The following is a 27,938-nucleotide window of genomic DNA, read 5'->3' on the forward strand; positions in this document are numbered from 1 at the left end:
CTGGTACTAAGAGGAACATACCCAAAATTCATCAAAATAAGTGATACAAGGGTGCCTGGGGGGCTCAGTCGGTGAAGCTTCTGCCTTCGGCTTGACTTGTGGTCCTGGAGTCTGGGGATCAGGCCCATGTTGGACTACCTGCTCAGCAGGTGTGTATGTGTGTGTGTGACTGCCTCTCCCTCTGCCTCTCCTGCCGCTCGTGCTGTCTCTCAAATAAATAAATAAAATCTTTAAAAAAAAGAAATACTATGGGGCACCTCGGTGGTCAGGGGAGGAGCGTCTGCCTTCGGCTGAGGTCGTGATCCCAGGGTCCTGAGATCAAGTCCCACATCGGGCTCCCCACACGGAGCCTGCTTCTCCCTCTGCCTGTGTCTCTGCCTCTCTCTGTGTCTCTCATAGGTAAATACATAAAATCTTTTTTTACAAAAGTAAAATGATTTAAACAGAGAGGCTTTGAGGGACAAATCGACATACAGATTACAATTCAGGAAACAATAGAAGGTTCACAAACATACCTCGTCCAGAAGACCAAATCAGCAGGCAGGTGTCATCTAACACGTGATGCTGGGGAAAAAAGCAAAAATCCTGTCAGCTTTTCACAGCAAAAATTATTCTTAGGCGGATAAGAAGAGGTAAATATAAGACAGGAAACTTTTTAAAGATATTCTATTGACAATACACACTCAAGACGAAGGGAAACCTCTGCATCAAACAGGCAACGGAAGGGATCACACGTCAAACCTGGTGCGTACCGACCTATGAATAAAGAGGCAATTGAAGAAACATCTGCCATCTGTATAACAAAACACTAATATCCTATTAATTGTAAAAGCTCATTATAAAGGGTTCAAATATCCAAGCCATGAGGATACAAAAACAAAGCGAACCAAAAGGATGACAAGACAATTCTCAGAGAGGGAGGAACAGAATGACTTGTTAGTCAACTATGAAAAAACTCAGGGCGGTTAATAAAGAAACGTGCATCGAAAGAAACTACCACTTTCCCCGATGCAGACAGCAGGGCGGTACGGGGAGGTCCGACCCGGGGGAGGAGGTCGACCCATACACCTTCCCACCCACACTGGCCAAGATCCTAGAGCCTTCGTGCTGAGGGACCCGTCGCAAAGCCTCTGGGATAAACTCGCGCACGTGTGCTTTGTGTTCTACAAATACACACATGGTCGTAGTGACAGACGATGTCACCGTCACAGAGGAACGTACACTGGGCCCGCCCCGCAGCACCGGGTCTGCGGTCGCCGCACCCCCACAGCGGCACTGCCCCACGGGGTATCCCGAACCCCAAGTGGCTGTTGAGCACACTCAACGGGGGGAGGGTGTAGGTGTCAAGTGCACGCGGAATTAGGAAAACACCGTGACTGGAATGCAAAATACCTCGTTAATACTCTTACTGACTATACACGGCCCAACGATCATATGTGGGATAGGACTGGGTTCAGTAAAACGGATGGAAATTATTTTGTCCCTTTTTTTTTTTTTTTTTTTTTTTTTTTCTTGGCTCCCTTAGTAAGTTCCCAAAGAGTTTCTCCTGCACGTTTTCGTGGTGAGTTCATTCCGGAGTGTGTCATGGGCTTTACCGTCCCGGGACACGGGGCCCTGCTGACCCTTACTAGTTACCGCTTTATTTAGGGAGGCTCTTAGCTTTGTACTTCCACGGGCCACTTTGCTGAGTGCTCTTATTTGTAATGTTCTCCAGTAGGATCACCGTGTGTTGTCAGGCAGGCAGTCATAGCATCCTGAAATGATGATTACTGTACCTCCTTCTGTTAGATATTTCTACTTACGTCTTTTTTCCGTGCCTGGTTTAATTTTCTACTTGACACGATAATCGCGTGGAATCATAGTGGTCATACGCAGTATGTGTGTTTTGCTCCAGACTTCAATGGAGATGCTCCTCCTGCTCTTTGGATTCTGAACTGTTGGTAGAAATACGTAATGTAAAGTAAGAATTCCCCTCGTCTGACTATATCAATGTTTTTTTTCCTTTTTATAAAGCAAAAAGGACATTCGATCTTGTTGGAGGCTTCTGTAACGTCTGTGGAGAAATGATCACGTGGTTCTTCACTTTAGATCGATTAAAATGGTGTATGATTTCCACAGATTTTCTAACACGGAACCATCCTTACACTCCCCAGTCAATCCCTCTTGGTCACGTTTTATTTTTTTATCGAGGCGTAGCTGACGTACAGTACTATGTTAGTTTCCGATGCACGGCACAGGGATTCAACAGTTTTATACGTAGGAGGCGACCACCAGGATGGGTCTAGCTACCACCTGTCACCACGCAAAGTTGTTAAGATACAACTGACTGGGATCCCTGGGTGGCTCAGCGGTTCGGCGCCTGCCTTTGGCTCAGGGCCCGATCATGGAGCCCCCGGGTCGAGTCCCACGTCGGGCTCCCGGTGCATGGAGCCGGCTGCTCCCTCTGCCTGTGTCTCTGCCTCTCTCTCTCTCTCTATGTCTATCATGAATAAATAAATAAAATATTTAAAAAGTATATAATTGAGTACATTCCCTATGGTGTACATTGCATCCCTGGGTCTTATTTATTTTAAAACTGGAAGTTTTGTACCTCTTAATCTCCTTCCCCTATTTTACTTATCCTCCCACTCGCTGGTGGTCTGTGAAGCACCAGATCGTTCTCTGTATCCTAAGTGTTTGTGCTTTATTTCGTTTTTTTACATTCCACATACAAGTGAAATCGTACGATATCTGTGTTTCTCTGTGCGAGTTATTTCACGTAGCAGAAGGCCCTCTAGGTCCATCCATGTTGCTGCAAATGGAAAAAGATCTCATCCTACTTTTTAAGGTTTTATGTTTGTACTCATGAGAGACACAGAGACAGAGGCAGAGACGCAGGCAGGGGGAGAAGCAGGCTCCGTGCAGGGAGCCGGACGCGGGACTCGATCCCGGGACCCGGGATCACGACCTGAGCCACCCAGGCGGCCCTCATTCTTTTGTGATGGCTGAGTAACATTCGTGTGTGTGTGTGTGTGTGTGTGTGTGTGTGTGTGTGTGAGAGAGAGAGAGAGAGAGAGAGAGAGAGAGAGAGGGAGAGAGAGGGAGCTCTTTACCCACTCATGTCTTGGTGGACACTGAGGCTCTTTCCATGCCTTGGCTGTTATTGTGAACAGTGCTCCGGTGAACACAGGAGGGCACAGATCTATCTGAATTAGTGGCTTCTTTTAAGAGTTTGTTTTTTCAGTCATCTTGACACCCAGTGTGGGGGCTTGAACCCACAGGCTCGAGATCCAGAGTTGCACATTCCGCCAGCGCAGCCAGCCAGGTGCCCCTGATTTAGTGCCCTTACTGTCTTCCCTAAGTACACAGAGGTGGAATGGCTGGATCCTACGGTGGTTCTACTTGTAATTTCTTGAGGACTCTCCATGCTGTTTTCCACAGCCGCTGTGCCATTTGGCATCCCCCCCGCCCCCATATCTCAAGGATTTAAATGAGCTACTACATCCTGTTTGGCATAATTCCATTTAGCAGTTGCGCACCGATAGTCGTAAGAATCATTCATAGCTTCATCGTCTGTGCTCTCTCCAGGGGCATCGATCCTCCATAAGCAGCATATGGAAGTTGTAACTCTTTTAATGCCGTGGACTACTTTAACATAGCACCGGAGTGGTCTGCGTCTTAAAGATTTGCTTGAATTGCCCTCTAAAGTCAGCTGACCTAGTACTTTTTTAGAAAGAAGACGTTATTTGTTCACTTGAGAGAGAGAACGCGAGCAGGAGGAGGAGCAGAGGGACAGGGAGACGCCGAGCTCCTGCTGAGCAGGGCGCCCGACTCAGGCCCCCGGGATCGTGACCTGGGCGGAAGGCAGACGCTGAACCCACTGAGCCGCCCAGGGGCCCCGACCCAGTACTTTTTACAGCAGCTGCTTTTGAACCACATTTCCTATTTCTTTTGTAACAACCGATGAGGGGGCGCCCGGTGGCCCGCTCGGTGAAGCCTCTGCCTTCAGCTCAGGGCCCGATCCCGGGTCCTGGGGTCGAGCCCCACGTCGGGCCCCGAGCTCGCTGGGGAGTCTGTTTCTCGCCCTTCCTCTGCCTTTCTCCCTGCTCATGCTCTCTCTCTCGCTTTCTCTCTCGAATAAATAAATAAAAGAAAATCATAAAATAATAGCATCAAACCAGTCTTTACTGTTTTACAGTTTCCCTTTCCTCGTGGCAGTGTCGGTCATTTATGCCTCCGCGGGAGGACAGACCTTTGACCGTTCCCCAATCGGATTGACATGCAGTCGAGTAACTACTGTCTGATTCCACACCAGTTCCTCTAACTCTGTGCTCGTCTACTGACTTTCTTGTCTTGTTGCGTGTATTGGGGCTTTCTTTCTCCCCTTTTGGATGAGTATCTTAGCTGACGGATCACCTTTTTTTTTTTTTTTTTTTTTTTTTAAGAACCACTTCTCAAATTTATCAGTTGTGTTATTTTCCTGATTAACTGACTCCTGCATTTATATTGCATGTTTCCTTCCCTAGTTATTCTTCAGCTTATTTCTGGCCTGTGTCCTCATGATTTGCAGTGGATACTTTATTCATTTTCATATTTTCTGGCTCATTCACACAAGTAGGTAAGGCTATACATGTTCTTCCTGTTTTTTTTTTTTTTTTAAGATTTTAATTATTTCTTCATGAGAGACACAGAGAGAGGCAGAGACACAGGCAGAGGGAGGAGCAGACCCTTTGCGGGGAGCCCGATGCGGGACTCGATCCCGGGACCCCGGGATCACGCCCTCGCCTAAGGCAGACGTCCAACCTCTGAGCCACCCAGGTTCCCCTCTTTGTACATTTACATACAGTTATACCTCGATTGCATGATAAAGTGGCTTTAAATGACACCTAAACTCCTCCACCCGGCTCCAAAATATGAGGCAACCAGGATATCTATAATACGACGCTCCACAGTCTTTCCACCTTCCCTCTCAATGAGCTTGATGATGTTGTTTCCACATTATCGGGCAAAATAACATTGACATTCTCCTTTATGATTATAATTCCTACACCTTTACTACTTTTCCTCTCCATACCGTTTTTTGGTGGCGTAACATTCATATAGAAAAGTGCACAAACCCTATACGTAGAGCTCTACATATCGCCACCGAACCCCGGCAGCAATCAAGAAACCAAACCATTCGAATCAATACCAGTACCCCGGGAGTCACCTGCGCCCCTTCCCCAGTAACTGCTCCCGCTCTGCTCCCAGAAGTGGCCAACCTGGCTTTTAATGACACCCGGCAAGTATTTTTGCTTGGTTTTGAAGGTTATAAAAATGCAGTTATATAGGATGGTTTCTCTAGTGCCTGGTCTCCTCTGCTCATGGTATGTCTCTAAGGCACATGTTTCCCGCTGCACATGGCTCTGGTTTTTACGTTTTCATTCATGTATGATATTCCATCACATGACTACACCACAGCTTTTTTTCATCCATTCTAGTGCTTCTGGAGTTTTCATGTTTTTGACTATTATAAGTAACGTGTCTACGAATTTCATGTTTGAAAAATGTTATACACATGCAGATATGTACAGAGATGCAGTTCTGGTGAGACCGATGGAGGAGTTTTCAGGTTATTTTGTTCATGACTTCGCTGGAACCACAAGATCCCCCTATGACACATTTACCCAGCGCTCTAAATGACAGCACATCACACGGTTAGGGAACGAAGAACATTACTCTACCAGGTAGCAGAGGATACGGCCAAAAATGTGAAGATAGGTGGCTGCAGAGTTCATGCCCAGAATCCAACACAAGTCCCGAGTCCTCGTGGGAAGGTAGGGTTCGTTAGCCAGGACATCAGCAGTTGTGTCATAAGGGTCCACCCCGACCCAGAGACGTGACTGGAGAAAAAGGTTAAAATTAAGAGTCAGAAGCCAGAGTGGAACCAATCTGGAAAGAGTACGTAAAGAACAGTAGTGAAATTATTTGGGTCACTCAACTGAGAAGAAACAGAAAGCTGGTCTTGACCTTGCTTATTATCGAATACTAAATTCCCAAGAGAATCAGAGGTGTTTCAATCGGGGGGGAGGATTAAAAGCATACAATTAAGTAGATAATATGAAACCATGAATATGAACACACTGATGGAGAACTTTTAGGTATAATACCAAAGCCAGAAGCCATGAATGAATAAAAGTATTCAGTATTTGATCATAAACAAATGATAAAAAATATATATATAAAAAAGTATATAAACACATGATAAATCTGTGGCAAAAAATATCACGAAAAAACAAAAAAACCCACAACGGGAATGACTGAAAAAGTTATGTGTAATCAACAACTGAACGGAGCATGATATAAAAAATCCAGAATCGGGGATCCCTGGGTGGCGCAGCGGTTTGGCGCCTGCCTTTGGCCCAGGGCGCGATCCTGGAGACCCGGGATCGAGTCCCACGTCGGGCTCCCGGTGCATGGAGCCTGCTTCTCCCTCTGCCTGTGTCTCTGCCTCTCTCTCTCTCTCTCTCTCTCTCTCTCTCTCTCTGTGACTATCATAAATAAATAAAAATAAAAAAAATAAAATATGGACTTATAAAAAAAAATCCAGAATCCCTGCCTCCCCCCAAATCAATCTCCCTCTCTTTTGCAGAAAAATGTTGGCTTCTGGGCCGCCTCGGGGGCTCAGTGGTTGAGCGTCTGCCTTTGGCTCAGGTCTTGATCCCGGGGTCCTGGCGTGAGGTCCCACATCGCGATCCTCAATCCTCGCGGGGAGCCTGCTTCTCCCTCTCTATGCCTCTGCCTTTCCCTCTGTGTCTCTCAGGAAGAGATAAAATATTTGAGAAAAGAAAAACATTAGTCACGTTCTGCACCATAAGACACAACTTGAAATTTAAAAGAATAGAAACAGGGGATCCCAGGGGCTCAGCGGTTCAGCGCCTGCCTTCGGCCCGAGGCGTGATCCTGGAGTCCCGAGATCGAGTCCCACATCAGGCTCCCTGCATGGAGCCTGCTTCTCCCTCTCTATGCCTCTGCCTTTCTCTCTGTGTCTCTCAGGAATAAATAAAATATTTGAGGAAAAAAAAAAAACACTTTAGTCACGATCCGCACCATAAAACAAAACGTAAATTTAAATTAATAGAAACGATAGGGTATGTGCTCTCAGACCATAACAGAATTAAACTACAAGTCAGTACAAAAAGAGAACAGTAAAAGTCCCACTATACTTGGAGATTTAATGTTATTGAAAAAACACAGGGATCGAAAAAAATCTCAAAAGAAATGCCGAGGTATTTTTAACTAAATGAAAATAAAAATACGACTTTTCAAAATTTGTAGAATGCAGCAAGATTGATGCCTAGAGAGAAATATATCTCATGGAATACATGCATTAAAAAGAAAGATCTAAGATCAATCTAAGTTTCCTCCTTAGGAAAGTAGGAAAAGAAGAGCAAATTATTTTTTTTTAAGATTTAGTTATTTAATTATTCATGATAGAAAGAGAGCGAGAGAGGCAGAGACACAGGCAGAGGGAGAAGCAGGCTCCATGCAGGGAGCCCGACACGGGACTCGATCCCGGGACTCCAGGATCCCGCCCCGGGCCGAAGGCAGGCAACAAACCGCTGAGGCACCCAGGGATCCCCAAGAAGAGCAAATTAAATGCAAAGTAGGCAAAAGCCAAGAATTATAAGAATTAGAGGAGAGCTCAATGAAATTGAAAACAGAAAAGAGGAAAAACAAAAGCTGCTTCAAAGGATCAGTAAAGCCAGGCAAATAAGCCTCAGGAGAGGCAAACGAGGAAAAAAACGCTAAGTCTCTAGGTAGGCTAACAAAGATTTTTTTAAAAAGACACCAATTATTACCACTATGAGAAATGAAAGAGAAATGAAAGACTTCCACACTGTGAAGCTGCCGCTGCTACCCCACGAGGTGGGAGGGGGGCGGACAAGGTCAGCACCTTCTCTGCCCCCCCCCCTTGGAGCCCTTCAAGCCCCCCAGTGCCTGGTAGCACTGCTGCCAGCCCCAGTCGCTGCCATGTCACACACCCCCTCCACTGCCCCCCGGGGCAGAGTTTGCACAAAGTCCCCCCATAGTATAAGGGGAGCCACGTGAGGGGCAGGGGGGACGGGGAGGAGGTCTGTTCCCCCTGGTGGGGCTGGCGGGGTGTGTAGCTGCCCCCCACCTCTCCCTACTTCTCGCCCCTCAATAAAATGATCTTAAACCGCAAAAAATTAAAAATGAAAATGATTTTTAATATGCATACTTGATTGTTTATTAATATGGCTTGTTTTTATATATTGCTAACACATAATTATATAACATAAAAACAAACAGATTAATCACCTTAAAATATTTAACCACACAGACCTTTAAAGCAAAAGGAATAATCGTGTCACGGGGCTTTAATGTGTATAAAGGCGATAGGTGGGAGAGCTACGTTGAATGAATGACGGGAAAAGGAGTCGAATGGGACAATATACAATATACAATGGGACAATACAAAGAGTACATCTAAATCAATACGTAGAAGAAATGCAGTGAATATAAAATAGCATGGAAATATGTGTGTGAATACATGTACAATGTTTTTGGTGTACATAAATTATTCCAATGAAATACTTAGGAGGATCACGTTGGATATAAAGCGCAAGAACTACGTTGTGCCTATAAAAGAATGCATACGGCACACCATGGAACCTACAGTCATTACAAGGATATTAATCCAATCCCACCAACAATCCTATCTGACAACCTAGGCGAAATGGAGTAAATTCTTCAAAGACACAACGTGCTAAGAGCCACGCAAGACGATGTAGCAAATGCGCAAAGGCCTAGATGTATTAGAGATAATGAGTCCGTAATTAAAACCCTTCCAAAGGAGAACACGCAAGGCCAGGATAGTTTCACCGGAAAATCGTACCAAATACGGAAGGAAGAAATTATACCAATTCTCTACAATCTCTTCCAGAAGACAGAAGCGCAGGAAATACTTCCGAAGCCACTCTACGAGGCCAGCGTTACCCTAACACCAAAACCAAACAGACACAGTGTAAGAAAGCTACAGACCGCTCTCTCTCGCCAACACAGATGCAAAAGTCCTCAAGAAAATTTTATCAAATCGAGGGGGATCCCCGGGCGGCTCAGCGATTTGGCACCTGCCTTCGGCCCGGGGCGTGGTCCTGGGGTCTCGGGGATCGAGTCCCACGTCGGGCTCCCTGCGTGGAGCCTGCTTCTCCCTCTAACTGGGTCTCTGCCTCTCTTTCTCTCTCTCTCTGTCTCTCATGAATAAATAAATAAAAATCTTTAAGAAAAAGAAACTATTATCAAATCAAATCCAATAACGTATCCGACGAACTACGCATCACTACGAAGTGAAATTTATCCCATGCGTGCAAGGATGGCGCAACGTGTGAAGATCAGTTAACATGCTCTATCACATCAATAGGCTAAAAAAGACAAATTATATAATCTGATCAAGATACCAGAAAAGGGTTTGGCATAATTCAACCCCTACTCTCGATCGAAACGTGCTCAGCAAACTAGGACTAGAAGGTAACTTCCTAAGCTCGATAAGGAACATCTGTAAAGCAATCGACGGTTAACATCCTACTGAATGGTGAGAAATTAAAAGCTTCCCTGTTAAGATCGGGAACTCGCAAGGAGGGGATCCCTGAGTGGCTCAGCGGTTTGGCACCTGCCTTTGCCCAGGGTGTGACCCTGGAGTCCGGGGATCGAGTCCCACGTCGGGCTCCCTGCGTGGAGCCTGCTTCTCCCTCTGCCTGGTCTCTGCCTCTCTCTGCCTCTCTCTGTGTCTCTCATAGGTAAATACATAAAATCTTTTTTTACAAAAGTAAAATAATTTACTTTTTTCTAATTTTTTTTTAATTTCTATTTATTTATGATAGTCACACAGAGAGAGAGAGAGAAGCAGAGACACAGGCAGAGGGAGAAGCAGGCTCCATGCACCGGGGGCCCGACGTGGGATTCGATCCCGGGTCTCCAGGATCACGCCCCGGGCCAAAGGCAGGCGCTAAACCGCTGCGCCACCCAGGGATCCCAAAAGTAAAATAATTTAAACAGAGAGGCTTTGAGGGACAAATCGACATACAGATTACAATTCAGGAAACAATAGAAGGTTCACAAACATACCTCGTCCAGAAGACCAAATCAGCAGGCAGGTGTCATCTAACACGTGATGCTGGGGGAAAAAGCAAAAATCCTGTCAGCTTTTCACAGCAAAATTATTCTTAGGCGGATAAGAAGAGGTAAATATAAGACAGGAAACTTTTTAAAGATATTCTATTGACAATACACACTCAAGACGAAGGGAAACCTCTGCATCAAACAGGCAACGGAAGGGATCACACGTCAAACCTGGTGCGTACCGACCTATGAATAAAGAGGCAATTGAAGAAACATCTGCCATCTGTATAACAAAACACTAATATCCTATTAATTGTAAAAGCTCATTATAAAGGGTTCAAATATCCAAGCCATGAGGATACAAAAACAAAGCGAACCAAAAGGATGACAAGACAATTCTCAGAGAGGGAGGAACAGAATGACTTGTTAGTCAACTATGAAAAAACTCAGGGCGGTTAATAAAGAAACGTGCATCGAAAGAAACTACCACTTTCCCCGATGCAGACAGCAGGGCGGTACGGGGAGGTCCGACCCCGGGGGAGGAGGTCGACCCATACACCTTCCCACCCACACTGGCCAAGATCCTAGAGCCTTCGTGCTGAGGGACCCGTCGCAAAGCCTCTGGGATAAACTCGCGCACGTGTGCTTTGTGTTCTACAAATACACACATGGTCGTAGTGACAGACGATGTCACCGTCACAGAGGAACGTACACTGGGCCGCCCCGCAGCACCGGGTCTGCGGTCGCCGCACCCCCACAGCGGCACTGCCCCACGGGGTATCCCGAACCCCAAGTGGCTGTTGAGCACACTCAACGGGGGGAGGGTGTAGGTGTCAAGTGCACGCGGAATTAGGAAAACACCGTGACTGGAATGCAAAATACCTCGTTAATACTCTTACTGACTATACACGGCCCAACGATCATATGTGGGATAGGACTGGGTTCAGTAAAACGGATGGAAATTATTTTGTCCCTTTTTTTTTTTTTTTTTTTTTTTTCCTGGCTCCCTTAGTAAGTTCCCAAAGAGTTTCTCCTGCACGTTTTCGTGGTGAGTTCATTCCGGAGTGTGTCATGGGCTTTACCGTCCCGGGACACGGGGCCCTGCTGACCCTTACTAGTTACCGCTTTATTTAGGGAGGCTCTTAGCTTTGTACTTCCACGGGGCCACTTTGCTGAGTGCTCTTATTTGTAATGTTCTCCAGTAGGATCACCGTGTGTTGTCAGGCAGGCAGTCATAGCATCCTGAAATGATGATTACTGTACCTCCTTCTGTTAGATATTTCTACTTACGTCTTTTCTCCGTGCCTGGTTTAATTTTCTACTTGACACGATAATCGCGTGGAATCATAGTGGTCATACGCAGTATGTGTGTTTTGCTCCAGACTTCAATGGAGATGCTCCTCCTGCTCTTTGGATTCTGAACTGTTGGTAGAAATACGTAATGTAAAGTAAGAATTCCCCTCGTCTGACTATATCAATGTTTTTTTCCTTTTTATAAAGCAAAAAGGACATTCGATCTTGTTGGAGGCTTCTGTAACGTCTGTGGAGAAATGATCACGTGGTTCTTCACTTTAGATCGATTAAAATGGTGTATGATTTCCACAGATTTTCTAACACGGAACCATCCTTACACTCCCCAGTCAATCCCTCTTGGTCACGTTTTATTTTTTTATCGAGGCGTAGCTGACGTACAGTACTATGTTAGTTTCCGATGCACGGCACAGGGATTCAACAGTTTTATACGTAGGAGGCGACCACCAGGATGGGTCTAGCTACCACCTGTCACCACGCAAAGTTGTTAAGATACAACTGACTGGGATCCCTGGGTGGCTCAGCGGTTCGGCGCCTGCCTTTGGCTCAGGGCCCGATCATGGAGCCCCCGGGTCGAGTCCCACGTCGGGCTCCCGGTGCATGGAGCCGGCTGCTCCCTCTGCCTGTGTCTCTGCCTCTCTCTCTCTCTCTATGTCTATCATGAATAAATAAATAAAATATTTAAAAAGTATATAATTGAGTACATTCCCTATGGTGTACATTGCATCCCTGGGTCTTATTTATTTTAAAACTGGAAGTTTTGTACCTCTTAATCTCCTTCCCCTATTTTACTTATCCTCCCACTCGCTGGTGGTCTGTGAAGCACCAGATCGTTCTCTGTATCCTAAGTGTTTGTGCTTTATTTCGTTTTTTTACATTCCACATACAAGTGAAATCGTACGATATCTGTGTTTCTCTGTGCGAGTTATTTCACGTAGCAGAAGGCCCTCTAGGTCCATCCATGTTGCTGCAAATGGAAAAAGATCTCATCCTACTTTTTAAGGTTTTATGTTTGTACTCATGAGAGACACAGAGACAGAGGCAGAGACGCAGGCAGGGGGAGAAGCAGGCTCCGTGCAGGGAGCCGGACGCGGGACTCGATCCCGGGACCCGGGATCACGACCTGAGCCACCCAGGCGGCCCTCATTCTTTTGTGATGGCTGAGTAACATTCGTGTGTGTGTGTGTGTGTGTGTGTGAGAGAGAGAGAGAGAGAGAGAGAGAGAGAGAGAGAGAGGGAGAGAGAGGGAGCTCTTTACCCACTCATGTCTTGGTGGACACTGAGGCTCTTTCCATGCCTTGGCTGTTATTGTGAACAGTGCTCCGGTGAACACAGGAGGGCACAGATCTATCTGAATTAGTGGCTTCTTTTAAGAGTTTGTTTTTTCAGTCATCTTGACACCCAGTGTGGGGGCTTGAACCCACAGGCTCGAGATCCAGAGTTGCACATTCCGCCAGCGCAGCCAGCCAGGTGCCCCTGATTTAGTGCCCTTACTGTCTTCCCTAAGTACACAGAGGTGGAATGGCTGGATCCTACGGTGGTTCTACTTGTAATTTCCTGAGGACTCTCCATGCTGTTTTCCACAGCCGCTGTGCCATTTGGCATCCCCCCCCGCCCCCATATCTCAAGGATTTAAATGAGCTACTACATCCTGTTTGGCATAATTCCATTTAGCAGTTGCGCACCGATAGTCGTAAGAATCATTCATAGCTTCATCGTCTGTGCTCTCTCCAGGGGCATCGATCCTCCATAAGCAGCATATGGAAGTTGTAACTCTTTTAATGCCGTGGACTACTTTAACATAGCACCGGAGTGGTCTGCGTCTTAAAGATTTGCTTGAATTGCCCTCTAAAGTCAGCTGACCTAGTACTTTTTTAGAAAGAAGACGTTATTTGTTCACTTGAGAGAGAGAACGCGAGCAGGAGGAGGAGCAGAGGGACAGGGAGACGCCGAGCTCCTGCTGAGCAGGGCGCCCGACTCAGGCCCCCGGGATCGTGACCTGGGCGGAAGGCAGACGCTGAACCCACTGAGCCGCCCAGGGGCCCCGACCCAGTACTTTTTACAGCAGCTGCTTTTGAACCACATTTCCTATTTCTTTTGTAACAACCGATGAGGGGGCACCCGGTGGCCCGCTCGGTGAAGCCTCTGCCTTCAGCTCAGGGCCCGATCCCGGGTCCTGGGGTCGAGCCCCACGTCGGGCCCCGAGCTCGCTGGGGAGTCTGTTTCTCGCCCTTCCTCTGCCTTTCTCCCTGCTCATGCTCTCTCTCTCGCTTTCTCTCTCGAATAAATAAATAAAAGAAAATCATAAAATAATAGCATCAAACCAGTCTTTACTGTTTTACAGTTTCCCTTTCCTCGTGGCAGTGTCGGTCATTTATGCCTCCGCGGGAGGACAGACCTTTGACCGTTCCCCAATCGGATTGACATGCAGTCGAGTAACTACTGTCTGATTCCACACCAGTTCCTCTAACTCTGTGCTCGTCTACTGACTTTCTTGTCTTGTTGCGTGTATTGGGGCTTTCTTTCTCCCCTTTTGGATGAGTATCTTAGCTGACGGATCACCTTTTTTTTTTTTTTTTTTTTTAAGAACCACTTCTCAAATTTATCAGTTGTGTTATTTTCCTGATTAACTGACTCCTGCATTTATATTGCATGTTTCCTTCCCTAGTTATTCTTCAGCTTATTTCTGGCCTGTGTCCTCATGATTTGCAGTGGATACTTTATTCATTTTCATATTTTCTGGCTCATTCACACAAGTAGGTAAGGCTATACATGTTCTTCCTGTTTTTTTTTTTTTTAAGATTTTAATTATTTCTTCATGAGAGACACAGAGAGAGGCAGAGACACAGGCAGAGGGAGGAGCAGACCCTTTGCGGGGAGCCCGATGCGGGACTCGATCCCGGGACCCCGGGATCACGCCCTCGCCTAAGGCAGACGTCCAACCTCTGAGCCACCCAGGTTCCCCTCTTTGTACATTTACATACAGTTATACCTCGATTGCATGATAAAGTGGCTTTAAATGACACCTAAACTCCTCCACCCGGCTCCAAAATATGAGGCAACCAGGATATCTATAATACGACGCTCCACAGTCTTTCCACCTTCCCTCTCAATGAGCTTGATGATGTTGTTTCCACATTATCGGGCAAAATAACATTGACATTCTCCTTTATGATTATAATTCCTACACCTTTACTACTTTTCCTCTCCATACCGTTTTTTGGTGGCGTAACATTCATATAGAAAAGTGCACAAACCCTATACGTAGAGCTCTACATATCGCCACCGAACCCCGGCAGCAATCAAGAAACCAAACCATTCGAATCAATACCAGTACCCCGGGAGTCACCTGCGCCCCTTCCCCAGTAACTGCTCCCGCTCTGCTCCCAGAAGTGGCCAACCTGGCTTTTAATGACACCCGGCAAGTATTTTTGCTTGGTTTTGAAGGTTATAAAAATGCAGTTATATAGGATGGTTTCTCTAGTGCCTGGTCTCCTCTGCTCATGGTATGTCTCTAAGGCACATGTTTCCCGCTGCACATGGCTCTGGTTTTTACGTTTTCATTCATGTATGATATTCCATCACATGACTACACCACAGCTTTTTTTCATCCATTCTAGTGCTTCTGGAGTTTTCATGCTTTTGACTATTATAAGTAACGTGTCTACGAATTTCATGTTTGAAAAATGTTATACACATGCAGATATGTACAGAGATGCAGTTCTGGTGAGACCGATGGAGGAGTTTTCAGGTTATTTTGTTCATGACTTCGCTGGAACCACAAGATCCCCCTATGACACATTTACCCAGCGCTCTAAATGACAGCACATCACACGGTTAGGGAACGAAGAACATTACTCTACCAGGTAGCAGAGGATACGGCCAAAAATGTGAAGATAGGTGGCTGCAGAGTTCATGCCCAGAATCCAACACAAGTCCCGAGTCCTCGTGGGAAGGTAGGGTTCGTTAGCCAGGACATCAGCAGTTGTGTCATAAGGGTCCACCCCGACCCAGAGACGTGACTGGAGAAAAAGGTTAAAATTAAGAGTCAGAAGCCAGAGTGGAACCAATCTGGAAAGAGTACGTAAAGAACAGTAGTGAAATTATTTGGGTCACTCAACTGAGAAGAAACAGAAAGCTGGTCTTGACCTTGCTTATTATCGAATACTAAATTCCCAAGAGAATCAGAGGTGTTTCAATCGGGGGGGAGGATTAAAAGCATACAATTAAGTAGATAATATGAAACCATGAATATGAACACACTGATGGAGAACTTTTAGGTATAATACCAAAGCCAGAAGCCATGAATGAATAAAAGTATTCAGTATTTGATCATAAACAAATGATAAAAAATATATATATAAAAAAGTATATAAACACATGATAAATCTGTGGCAAAAAATATCACGAAAAAACAAAAAAACCCACAACGGGAATGACTGAAAAAGTTATGTGTAATCAACAACTGAACGGAGCATGATATAAAAAATCCAGAATCGGGGATCCCTGGGTGGCGCAGCGGTTTGGCGCCTGCCTTTGGCCCAGGGCGCGATCCTGGAGACCCGGGATCGAGTCCCACGTCGGGCTCCCGGTGCATGGAGCCTGCTTCTCCCTCTGCCTGTGTCTCTGCCTCTCTCTCTCTCTCTCTCTCTCTCTCTCTCTCTGTGACTATCATAAATAAATAAAAATAAAAAAAATAAAATATGGACTTATAAAAAAAAAATCCAGAATCCCTGCCTCCCCCCAAATCAATCTCCCTCTCTTTTGCAGAAAAATGTTGGCTTCTGGGCCGCCTCGGGGGCTCAGTGGTTGAGCGTCTGCCTTTGGCTCAGGTCTTGATCCCGGGGTCCTGGCGTGAGGTCCCACATCGCGATCCTCAATCCTCGCGGGGAGCCTGCTTCTCCCTCTCTATGCCTCTGCCTTTCCCTCTGTGTCTCTCAGGAAGAGATAAAATATTTGAGAAAAGAAAAACATTAGTCACGTTCTGCACCATAAGACACAACTTGAAATTTAAAAGAATAGAAACAGGGGATCCCAGGGGCTCAGCGGTTCAGCGCCTGCCTTCGGCCCGAGGCGTGATCCTGGAGTCCCGAGATCGAGTCCCACATCAGGCTCCCTGCATGGAGCCTGCTTCTCCCTCTCTATGCCTCTGCCTTTCTCTCTGTGTCTCTCAGGAATAAATAAAATATTTGAGGAAAAAAAAAAAAACACTTTAGTCACGATCCGCACCATAAAACAAAACGTAAATTTAAATTAATAGAAACGATAGGGTATGTGCTCTCAGACCATAACAGAATTAAACTACAAGTCAGTACAAAAAGAGAACAGTAAAAGTCCCACTATACTTGGAGATTTAATGTTATTGAAAAAACACAGGGATCGAAAAAAATCTCAAAAGAAATGCCGAGGTATTTTTAACTAAATGAAAATAAAAATACGACTTTTCAAAATTTGTAGAATGCAGCAAGATTGATGCCTAGAGAGAAATATATCTCATGGAATACATGCATTAAAAAGAAAGATCTAAGATCAATCTAAGTTTCCTCCTTAGGAAAGTAGGAAAAGAAGAGCAAATTATTTTTTTTTAAGATTTAGTTATTTAATTATTCATGATAGAAAGAGAGCGAGAGAGGCAGAGACACAGGCAGAGGGAGAAGCAGGCTCCATGCAGGGAGCCCGACACGGGACTCGATCCCGGGACTCCAGGATCCCGCCCCGGGCCGAAGGCAGGCAACAAACCGCTGAGGCACCCAGGGATCCCCAAGAAGAGCAAATTAAATGCAAAGTAGGCAAAAGCCAAGAATTATAAGAATTAGAGGAGAGCTCAATGAAATTGAAAACAGAAAAGAGGAAAAACAAAAGCTGCTTCAAAGGATCAGTAAAGCCAGGCAAATAAGCCTCAGGAGAGGCAAACGAGGAAAAAAACGCTAAGTCTCTAGGTAGGCTAACAAAGATTTTTTTAAAAAGACACCAATTATTACCACTATGAGAAATGAAAGAGAAATGAAAGACTTCCACACTGTGAAGCTGCCGCTGCTACCCCACGAGGTGGGAGGGGGGCGGACAAGGTCAGCACCTTCTCTGCCCCCCCCCCCTTGGAGCCCTTCAAGCCCCCCAGTGCCTGGTAGCACTGCTGCCAGCCCCAGTCGCTGCCATGTCACACACCCCCTCCACTGCCCCCCGGGGCAGAGTTTGCACAAAGTCCCCCCATAGTATAAGGGGAGCCACGTGAGGGGCAGGGGGGACGGGGAGGAGGTCTGTTCCCCCTGGTGGGGCTGGCGGGGTGTGTAGCTGCCCCCCACCTCTCCCTACTTCTCGCCCCTCAATAAAATGATCTTAAACCGCAAAAAATTAAAAATGAAAATGATTTTTAATATGCATACTTGATTGTTTATTAATATGGCTTGTTTTTATATATTGCTAACACATAATTATATAACATAAAAACAAACAGATTAATCACCTTAAAATATTTAACCACACAGACCTTTAAAGCAAAAGGAATAATCGTGTCACGGGGCTTTAATGTGTATAAAGGCGATAGGTGGGAGAGCTACGTTGAATGAATGACGGGAAAAGGAGTCGAATGGGACAATATACAATATACAATGGGACAATACAAAGAGTACATCTAAATCAATACGTAGAAGAAATGCAGTGAATATAAAATAGCATGGAAATATGTGTGTGAATACATGTACAATGTTTTTGGTGTACATAAATTATTCCAATGAAATACTTAGGAGGATCACGTTGGATATAAAGCGCAAGAACTACGTTGTGCCTATAAAAGAATGCATACGGCACACCATGGAACCTACAGTCATTACAAGGATATTAATCCAATCCCACCAACAATCCTATCTGACAACCTAGGCGAAATGGAGTAAATTCTTCAAAGACACAACGTGCTAAGAGCCACGCAAGACGATGTAGCAAATGCGCAAAGGCCTAGATGTATTAGAGATAATGAGTCCGTAATTAAAACCCTTCCAAAGGAGAACACGCAAGGCCAGGATAGTTTCACCGGAAAATCGTACCAAATACGGAAGGAAGAAATTATACCAATTCTCTACAATCTCTTCCAGAAGACAGAAGCGCAGGAAATACTTCCGAAGCCACTCTACGAGGCCAGCGTTACCCTAACACCAAAACCAAACAGACACAGTGTAAGAAAGCTACAGACCGCTCTCTCTCGCCAACACAGATGCAAAAGTCCTCAAGAAAATTTTATCAAATCGAGGGGGATCCCCGGGCGGCTCAGCGATTTGGCACCTGCCTTCGGCCCGGGGCGTGGTCCTGGGGTCTCGGGATCGAGTCCCTCGTCGGGCGCCTTGCATGGAGCCTGCTTCTCCCTCTAACTGGGTCTCTGCCTCTCTTTCTCTCTCTCTCTGTCTCTCATGAATAAATAAATAAAAATCTTTAAGAAAAAGAAACTATTATCAAATCAAATCCAATAACGTATCCGACGAACTACGCATCACTACGAAGTGAAATTTATCCCATGCGTGCAAGGATGGCGCAACGTGTGAAGATCAGTTAACATGCTCTATCACATCAATAGGCTAAAAAAGACAAATTATATAATCTGATCAAGATACCAGAAAAGGGTTTGGCATAATTCAACCCCTACTCTCGATCGAAACGTGCTCAGCAAACTAGGACTAGAAGGTAACTTCCTAAGCTCCATAAGGAACATCTGTAAAGCAATCGACGGTTAACATCCTACTGAATGGTGAGAAATTAAAAGCTTCCCTGTTAAGATCGGGAACTCGCAAGGAGGGGATCCCTGAGTGGCTCAGCGGTTTGGCGCCTGCCTTTGCCCAGGGTGTGACCCTGGAGTCCGGGGATCGAGTCCCACGTCGGGCTCCCTGCGTGGAGCCTGCTTCTCCCTCTGCCTGGTCTCTGCCTCTCTCTGTGTCTCTCATAGGTAAATACATAAAATCTTTTTTTACAAAAGTAAAATAATTTACTTTTTTCTAATTTTTTTAAAATTTCTATTTATTTATGATAGTCACACAGAGAGAGAGAGAGAAGCAGAGACACAGGCAGAGGGAGAAGCAGGCTCCATGCACCGGGGGCCCGACGTGGGATTCGATCCCGGGTCTCCAGGATCACGCCCCGGGCCAAAGGCAGGCGCTAAACCGCTGCGCCACCCAGGGATCCCAAAAGTAAAATGATTTAAACAGAGAGGCTTTGAGGGACAAATCGACATACAGATTACAATTCAGGAAACAACAGAAGGTTCACAAACATACCTCGTCCAGAAGACCAAATCAGCAGGCAGGTGTCATCTAACACGTGATGCTGGGGAAAAAAGCAAAAATCCTGTCAGCTTTTCACAGCAAAATTATTCTTAGGCGGATAAGAAGAGGTAAATATAAGACAGGAAACTTTTTAAAGATATTCTATTGACAATACACACTCAAGACGAAGGGAAACCTCTGCATCAAACAGGCAACGGAAGGGATCACACGTCAAACCTGGTGCGTACCGACCTATGAATAAAGAGGCAATTGAAGAAACATCTGCCATCTGTATAACAAAACACTAATATCCTATTAATTGTAAAAGCTCATTATAAAGGGTTCAAATATCCAAGCCATGAGGATACAAAAACAAAGCGAACCAAAAGGATGACAAGACAATTCTCAGAGAGGGAGGAACAGAATGACTTGTTAGTCAACTATGAAAAAACTCAGGGCGGTTAATAAAGAAACGTGCATCGAAAGAAACTACCACTTTCCCCGATGCAGACAGCAGGGCGGTACGGGGAGGTCCGACCCCGGGGGAGGAGGTCGACCCATACACCTTCCCACCCACACTGGCCAAGATCCTAGAGCCTTCGTGCTGAGGGACCCGTCGCAAAGCCTCTGGGATAAACTCGCGCACGTGTGCTTTGTGTTCTACAAATACACACATGGTCGTAGTGACAGACGATGTCACCGTCACAGAGGAACGTACACTGGGCCGCCCCGCAGCACCGGGTCTGCGGTCGCCGCACCCCCACAGCGGCACTGCCCCACGGGGTATCCCGAACCCCAAGTGGCTGTTGAGCACACTCAACGGGGGGAGGGTGTAGGTGTCAAGTGCACGCGGAATTAGGAAAACACCGTGACTGGAATGCAAAATACCTCGTTAATACTCTTACTGACTATACACGGCCCAACGATCATATGTGGGATAGGACTGGGTTCAGTAAAACGGATGGAAATTATTTTGTCCCTTTTTTTTTTTTTTTTTTTTTTTCCTGGCTCCCTTAGTAAGTTCCCAAAGAGTTTCTCCTGCACGTTTTCGTGGTGAGTTCATTCCGGAGTGTGTCATGGGCTTTACCGTCCCGGGACACGGGGCCCTGCTGACCCTTACTAGTTACCGCTTTATTTAGGGAGGCTCTTAGCTTTGTACTTCCACGGGGCCACTTTGCTGAGTGCTCTTATTTGTAATGTTCTCCAGTAGGATCACCGTGTGTCGTCAGGCAGGCAGTCATAGCATCCTGAAATGATGATTACTGTACCTCCTTCTGTTAGATATTTCTACTTACGTCTTTTCTCCGTGCCTGGTTTAATTTTCTACTTGACACGATAATCGCGTGGAATCATAGTGGTCATACGCAGTATGTGTGTTTTGCTCCAGACTTCAATGGAGATGCTCCTCCTGCTCTTTGGATTCTGAACTGTTGGTAGAAATACGTAATGTAAAGTAAGAATTCCCCTCGTCTGACTATATCAATGTTTTTTTCCTTTTTATAAAGCAAAAAGGACATTCGATCTTGTTGGAGGCTTCTGTAACGTCTGTGGAGAAATGATCACGTGGTTCTTCACTTTAGATCGATTAAAATGGTGTATGATTTCCACAGATTTTCTAACACGGAACCATCCTTACACTCCCCAGTCAATCCCTCTTGGTCACGTTTTATTTTTTTATCGAGGCGTAGCTGACGTACAGTACTATGTTAGTTTCCGATGCACGGCACAGGGATTCAACAGTTTTATACGTAGGAGGCGACCACCAGGATGGGTCTAGCTACCACCTGTCACCACGCAAAGTTGTTAAGATACAACTGACTGGGATCCCTGGGTGGCTCAGCGGTTCGGCGCCTGCCTTTGGCTCAGGGCCCGATCATGGAGCCCCCGGGTCGAGTCCCACGTCGGGCTCCCGGTGCATGGAGCCGGCTGCTCCCTCTGCCTGTGTCTCTGCCTCTCTCTCTCTCTCTATGTCTATCATGAATAAATAAATAAAATATTTAAAAAGTATATAATTGAGTACATTCCCTATGGTGTACATTGCATCCCTGGGTCTTATTTATTTTAAAACTGGAAGTTTTGTACCTCTTAATCTCCTTCCCCTATTTTACTTATCCTCCCACTCGCTGGTGGTCTGTGAAGCACCAGATCGTTCTCTGTATCCTAAGTGTTTGTGCTTTATTTCGTTTTTTACATTCCACATACAAGTGAAATCGTACGATATCTGTGTTTCTCTGTGCGAGTTATTTCACGTAGCAGAAGGCCCTCTAGGTCCATCCATGTTGCTGCAAATGGAAAAAGATCTCATCCTACTTTTAAGGTTTTATGTTTGTACTCATGAGAGACACAGAGACAGAGGCAGAGACGCAGGCAGGGGGAGAAGCAGGCTCCGTGCAGGGAGCCGGACGCGGGACTCGATCCCGGGACCCGGGATCACGACCTGAGCCACCCAGGCGGCCCTCATTCTTTTGTGATGGCTGAGTAACATTCGTGTGTGTGTGTGTGTGTGTGTGTGTGTGAGAGAGAGAGAGAGAGAGAGAGAGAGAGAGAGAGGGGAGAGAGAGGGAGCTCTTTACCCACTCATGTCTTGGTGGACACTGAGGCTCTTTCCATGCCTTGGCTGTTATTGTGAACAGTGCTCCGGTGAACACAGGAGGGCACAGATCTATCTGAATTAGTGGCTTCTTTTAAGAGTTTGTTTTTTCAGTCATCTTGACACCCAGTGTGGGGGCTTGAACCCACAGGCTCGAGATCCAGAGTTGCACATTCCGCCAGCGCAGCCAGCCAGGTGCCCCTGATTTAGTGCCCTTACTGTCTTCCCTAAGTACACAGAGGTGGAATGGCTGGATCCTACGGTGGTTCTACTTGTAATTTCTTGAGGACTCTCCATGCTGTTTTCCACAGCCGCTGTGCCATTGGCATCCCCCCCCGCCCCCATATCTCAAGGATTTAAATGAGCTACTACATCCTGTTTGGCATAATTCCATTTAGCAGTTGCGCACCGATAGTCGTAAGAATCATTCATAGCTTCATCGTCTGTGCTCTCTCCAGGGGCATCGATCCTCCATAAGCAGCATATGGAAGTTGTAACTCTTTTAATGCCGTGGACTACTTTAACATAGCACCGGAGTGGTCTGCGTCTTAAAGATTTGCTTGAATTGCCCTCTAAAGTCAGCTGACCTAGTACTTTTTTAGAAAGAAGACGTTATTTGTTCACTTGAGAGAGAGAACGCGAGCAGGAGGAGGAGCAGAGGGACAGGGAGACGCCGAGCTCCTGCTGAGCAGGGCGCCCGACTCAGGCCCCCGGGATCGTGACCTGGGCGGAAGGCAGACGCTGAACCCACTGAGCCGCCCAGGGGCCCCGACCCAGTACTTTTTACAGCAGCTGCTTTTGAACCACATTTCCTATTTCTTTTGTAACAACCGATGAGGGGGGCGCCCGGTGGCCCGCTCGGTGAAGCCTCTGCCTTCAGCTCAGGGCCCGATCCCGGGTCCTGGGTCGAGCCCCACGTCGGGCCCCGAGCTCGCTGGGGAGTCTGTTTCTCGCCCTTCCTCTGCCTTTCTCCCTGCTCATGCTCTCTCTCTCGCTTTCTCTCTCGAATAAATAAATAAAAGAAAATCATAAAATAATAGCATCAAACCAGTCTTTACTGTTTTACAGTTTCCCTTTCCTCGTGGCAGTGTCGGTCATTTATGCCTCCGCGGGAGGACAGACCTTTGACCGTTCCCCAATCGGATTGACATGCAGTCGAGTAACTACTGTCTGATTCCACACCAGTTCCTCTAACTCTGTGCTCGTCTACTGACTTTCTTGTCTTGTTGCGTGTATTGGGGCTTTCTTTCTCCCCTTTGGATGAGTATCTTAGCTGACGGATCACCTTTTTTTTTTTTTTTTTTTTTTTTTAAGAACCACTTCTCAAATTTATCAGTTGTGTTATTTTCCTGATTAACTGACTCCTGCATTTATATTGCATGTTTCCTTCCCTAGTTATTCTTCAGCTTATTTCTGGCCTGTGTCCTCATGATTTGCAGTGGATACTTTATTCATTTTCATATTTTCTGGCTCATTCACACAAGTAGGTAAGGCTATACATGTTCTTTCCTGTTTTTTTTTTTTTTTTAAGATTTTAATTATTTCTTCATGAGAGACACAGAGAGAGGCAGAGACACAGGCAGAGGGAGGAGCAGACCCTTTGCGGGGAGCCCGATGCGGGACTCGATCCCGGGACCCCGGGATCACGCCCTCGCCTAAGGCAGACGTCCAACCTCTGAGCCACCCAGGTTCCCCTCTTTGTACATTTACATACAGTTATACCTCGATTGCATGATAAAGTGGCTTTAAATGACACCTAAACTCCTCCACCCGGCTCCAAAATATGAGGCAACCAGGATATCTATAATACGACGCTCCACAGTCTTTCCACCTTCCCTCTCAATGAGCTTGATGATGTTGTTTCCACATTATCGGGCAAAATAACATTGACATTCTCCTTTATGATTATAATTCCTACACCTTTACTACTTTTCCTCTCCATACCGTTTTTTGGTGGCGTAACATTCATATAGAAAAGTGCACAAACCCTATACGTAGAGCTCTACATATCGCCACCGAACCCCGGCAGCAATCAAGAAACCAAACCATTCGAATCAATACCAGTACCCCGGGAGTCACCTGCGCCCCTTCCCCAGTAACTGCTCCCGCTCTGCTCCCAGAAGTGGCCAACCTGGCTTTTAATGACACCCGGCAAGTAGTTTTTGCTTGGTTTTGAAGGTTATAAAAATGCAGTTATATAGGATGGTTTCTCTAGTGCCTGGTCTCCTCTGCTCATGGTATGTCTCTAAGGCACATGTTTCCCGCTGCACATGGCTCTGGTTTTTACGTTTTCATTCATGTATGATATTCCATCACATGACTACACCACAGCTTTTTTTCATCCATTCTAGTGCTTCTGGAGTTTTCATGCTTTTGACTATTATAAGTAACGTGTCTACGAATTTCATGTTTGAAAAATGTTATACACATGCAGATATGTACAGAGATGCAGTTCTGGTGAGACCGATGGAGGAGTTTTCAGGTTATTTTGTTCATGACTTCGCTGGAACCACAAGATCCCCCTATGACACATTTACCCAGCGCTCTAAATGACAGCACATCACACGGTTAGGGAACGAAGAACATTACTCTACCAGGTAGCAGAGGATACGGCCAAAAATGTGAAGATAGGTGGCTGCAGAGTTCATGCCCAGAATCCAACACAAGTCCCGAGTCCTCGTGGGAAGGTAGGGTTCGTTAGCCAGGACATCAGCAGTTGTGTCATAAGGGTCCACCCCGACCCAGAGACGTGACTGGAGAAAAAGGTTAAAATTAAGAGTCAGAAGCCAGAGTGGAACCAATCTGGAAAGAGTACGTAAAGAACAGTAGTGAAATTATTTGGGTCACTCAACTGAGAAGAAACAGAAAGCTGGTCTTGACCTTGCTTATTATCGAATACTAAATTCCCAAGAGAATCAGAGGTGTTTCAATCGGGGGGGAGGATTAAAAGCATACAATTAAGTAGATAATATGAAACCATGAATATGAACACACTGATGGAGAACTTTTAGGTATAATACCAAAGCCAGAAGCCATGAATGAATAAAAGTATTCAGTATTTGATCATAAACAAATGATAAAAAATATATATATAAAAAAGTATATAAACACATGATAAATCTGTGGCAAAAAATATCACGAAAAAACAAAAAAACCCACAACGGGAATGACTGAAAAAGTTATGTGTAATCAACAACTGAACGGAGCATGATATAAAAAATCCAGAATCGGGGATCCCTGGGTGGCGCAGCGGTTTGGCGCCTGCCTTTGGCCCAGGGCGCGATCCTGGAGACCCGGGATCGAGTCCCACGTCGGGCTCCCGGTGCATGGAGCCTGCTTCTCCCTCTGCCTGTGTCTCTGCCTCTCTCTCTCTCTCTCTCTCTCTCTCTCTCTCTCTCTCTGTGACTATCATAAATAAATAAAAATAAAAAAAATAAAATATGGACTTATAAAAAAAAAATCCAGAATCCCTGCCTCCCCCCAAATCAATCTCCCTCTCTTTTGCAGAAAAATGTTGGCTTCTGGGCCGCCTCGGGGGCTCAGTGGTTGAGCGTCTGCCTTTGGCTCAGGTCTTGATCCCGGGGTCCTGGCGTGAGGTCCCACATCGCGATCCTCAATCCTCGCGGGGAGCCTGCTTCTCCCTCTCTATGCCTCTGCCTTTCCCTCTGTGTCTCTCAGGAAGAGATAAAATATTTGAGAAAAGAAAAACATTAGTCACGTTCTGCACCATAAGACACAACTTGAAATTTAAAAGAATAGAAACAGGGGATCCCAGGGGCTCAGCGGTTCAGCGCCTGCCTTCGGCCCGAGGCGTGATCCTGGAGTCCCGAGATCGAGTCCCACATCAGGCTCCCTGCATGGAGCCTGCTTCTCCCTCTCTATGCCTCTGCCTTTCTCTCTGTGTCTCTCAGGAATAAATAAAATATTTGAGGAAAAAAAAAAAAACACTTTAGTCACGATCCGCACCATAAAACAAAACGTAAATTTAAATTAATAGAAACGATAGGGTATGTGCTCTCAGACCATAACAGAATTAAACTACAAGTCAGTACAAAAAGAGAACAGTAAAAGTCCCACTATACTTGGAGATTTAATGTTATTGAAAAAACACAGGGATCGAAAAAAATCTCAAAAGAAATGCCGAGGTATTTTTAACTAAATGAAAATAAAAATACGACTTTTCAAAATTTGTAGAATGCAGCAAGATTGATGCCTAGAGAGAAATATATCTCATGGAATACATGCATTAAAAAGAAAGATCTAAGATCAATCTAAGTTTCCTCCTTAGGAAAGTAGGAAAAGAAGAACAAATTATTTTTTTTTAAGATTTAGTTATTTAATTATTCATGATAGAAAGAGAGCGAGAGAGGCAGAGACACAGGCAGAGGGAGAAGCAGGCTCCATGCAGGGAGCCCGACACGGGACTCGATCCCGGGACTCCAGGATCCCGCCCCGGGCCGAAGGCAGGCAACAAACCGCTGAGGCACCCAGGGATCCCCAAGAAGAGCAAATTAAATGCAAAGTAGGCAAAAGCCAAGAATTATAAGAATTAGAGGAGAGCTCAATGAAACTTGAAAACAGAAAAGAGGAAAAACAAAAGCTGCTTCAAAGGATCAGTAAAGCCAGGCAAATAAGCCTCAGGAGAGGCAAACGAGGAAAAAAAACGCTAAGTCTCTAGGTAGGCTAACAAAGATTTTTTTAAAAAGACACCAATTATTACCACTATGAGAAATGAAAGAGAAATGAAAGACTTCCACACTGTGAAGCTGCCGCTGCTACCCCACGAGGTGGGAGGGGGGCGGACAAGGTCAGCACCTTCTCTGCCCCCCCCCCCCTTGGAGCCCTTCAAGCCCCCCAGTGCCTGGTAGCACTGCTGCCAGCCCCAGTCGCTGCCATGTCACACACCCCCTCCACTGCCCCCCGGGGCAGAGTTTGCACAAAGTCCCCCCATAGTATAAGGGGAGCCACGTGAGGGGCAGGGGGGACGGGGAGGAGGTCTGTTCCCCCTGGTGGGGCTGGCGGGGTGTGTAGCTGCCCCCCACCTCTCCCTACTTCTCGCCCCTCAATAAAATGATCTTAAACCGCAAAAAATTAAAAATGAAAATGATTTTTAATATGCATACTTGATTGTTTATTAATATGGCTTGTTTTTATATATTGCTAACACATAATTATATAACATAAAAACAAACAGATTAATCACCTTAAAATATTTAACCACACAGACCTTTAAAGCAAAAGGAATAATCGTGTCACGGGGCTTTAATGTGTATAAAGGCGATAGGTGGGAGAGCTACGTTGAATGAATGACGGGAAAAGGAGTCGAATGGGACAATATACAATATACAATGGGACAATACAAAGAGTACATCTAAATCAATACGTAGAAGAAATGCAGTGAATATAAAATAGCATGGAAATATGTGTGTGAATACATGTACAATGTTTTTGGTGTACATAAATTATTCCAATGAAATACTTAGGAGGATCACGTTGGATATAAAGCGCAAGAACTACGTTGTGCCTATAAAAGAATGCATACGGCACACCATGGAACCTACAGTCATTACAAGGATATTAATCCAATCCCACCAACAATCCTATCTGACAACCTAGGCGAAATGGAGTAAATTCTTCAAAGACACAACGTGCTAAGAGCCACGCAAGACGATGTAGCAAATGCGCAAAGG

At 45.7% G+C, this 27,938-nt stretch overlaps 3 long non-coding RNA genes across 4 annotated transcripts; all 3 read right to left on the minus strand.

The window, feature by feature from the left end:
• Positions 1–324: 324 nt before the first annotated feature.
• LOC119878775 lies at positions 325–6,362 on the minus strand. Of its 2 annotated transcripts, XR_005387133.1 has the most exons (4): positions 5,703–6,362; positions 1,803–1,934; positions 684–756; positions 325–564 (listed from the first exon to the last, which is right to left on the minus strand). It is a non-coding gene; the product is annotated as an uncharacterized LOC119878775 (long non-coding RNA). The 2 variants fall into 2 exon arrangements; XR_005387132.1 differs by lacking the exon at positions 684–756 and having other exon boundaries at positions 5,703–6,359.
• Positions 6,363–10,107: 3,745 nt separating this feature from the next.
• Positions 10,108–15,935, minus strand: LOC119878776. Its single transcript, XR_005387134.1, has 3 exons — positions 15,276–15,935; positions 11,392–11,523; positions 10,108–10,156 (listed from the first exon to the last, which is right to left on the minus strand). It is a non-coding gene; the product is annotated as an uncharacterized LOC119878776 (long non-coding RNA).
• Positions 15,936–19,670: 3,735 nt separating this feature from the next.
• On the minus strand, positions 19,671–25,502 carry LOC111094899. Its single transcript, XR_005387136.1, has 3 exons — positions 24,843–25,502; positions 20,954–21,085; positions 19,671–19,719 (listed from the first exon to the last, which is right to left on the minus strand). It is a non-coding gene; the product is annotated as an uncharacterized LOC111094899 (long non-coding RNA).
• Positions 25,503–27,938: the final 2,436 nt, after the last annotated feature.

Source organism: Canis lupus, unplaced genomic scaffold (genome assembly GCF_011100685.1).
Source record: "Canis lupus familiaris isolate Mischka breed German Shepherd unplaced genomic scaffold, alternate assembly UU_Cfam_GSD_1.0 chrUn_S1899H2098, whole genome shotgun sequence".
Taxonomy (NCBI): domain Eukaryota; kingdom Metazoa; phylum Chordata; class Mammalia; order Carnivora; family Canidae; genus Canis; species Canis lupus.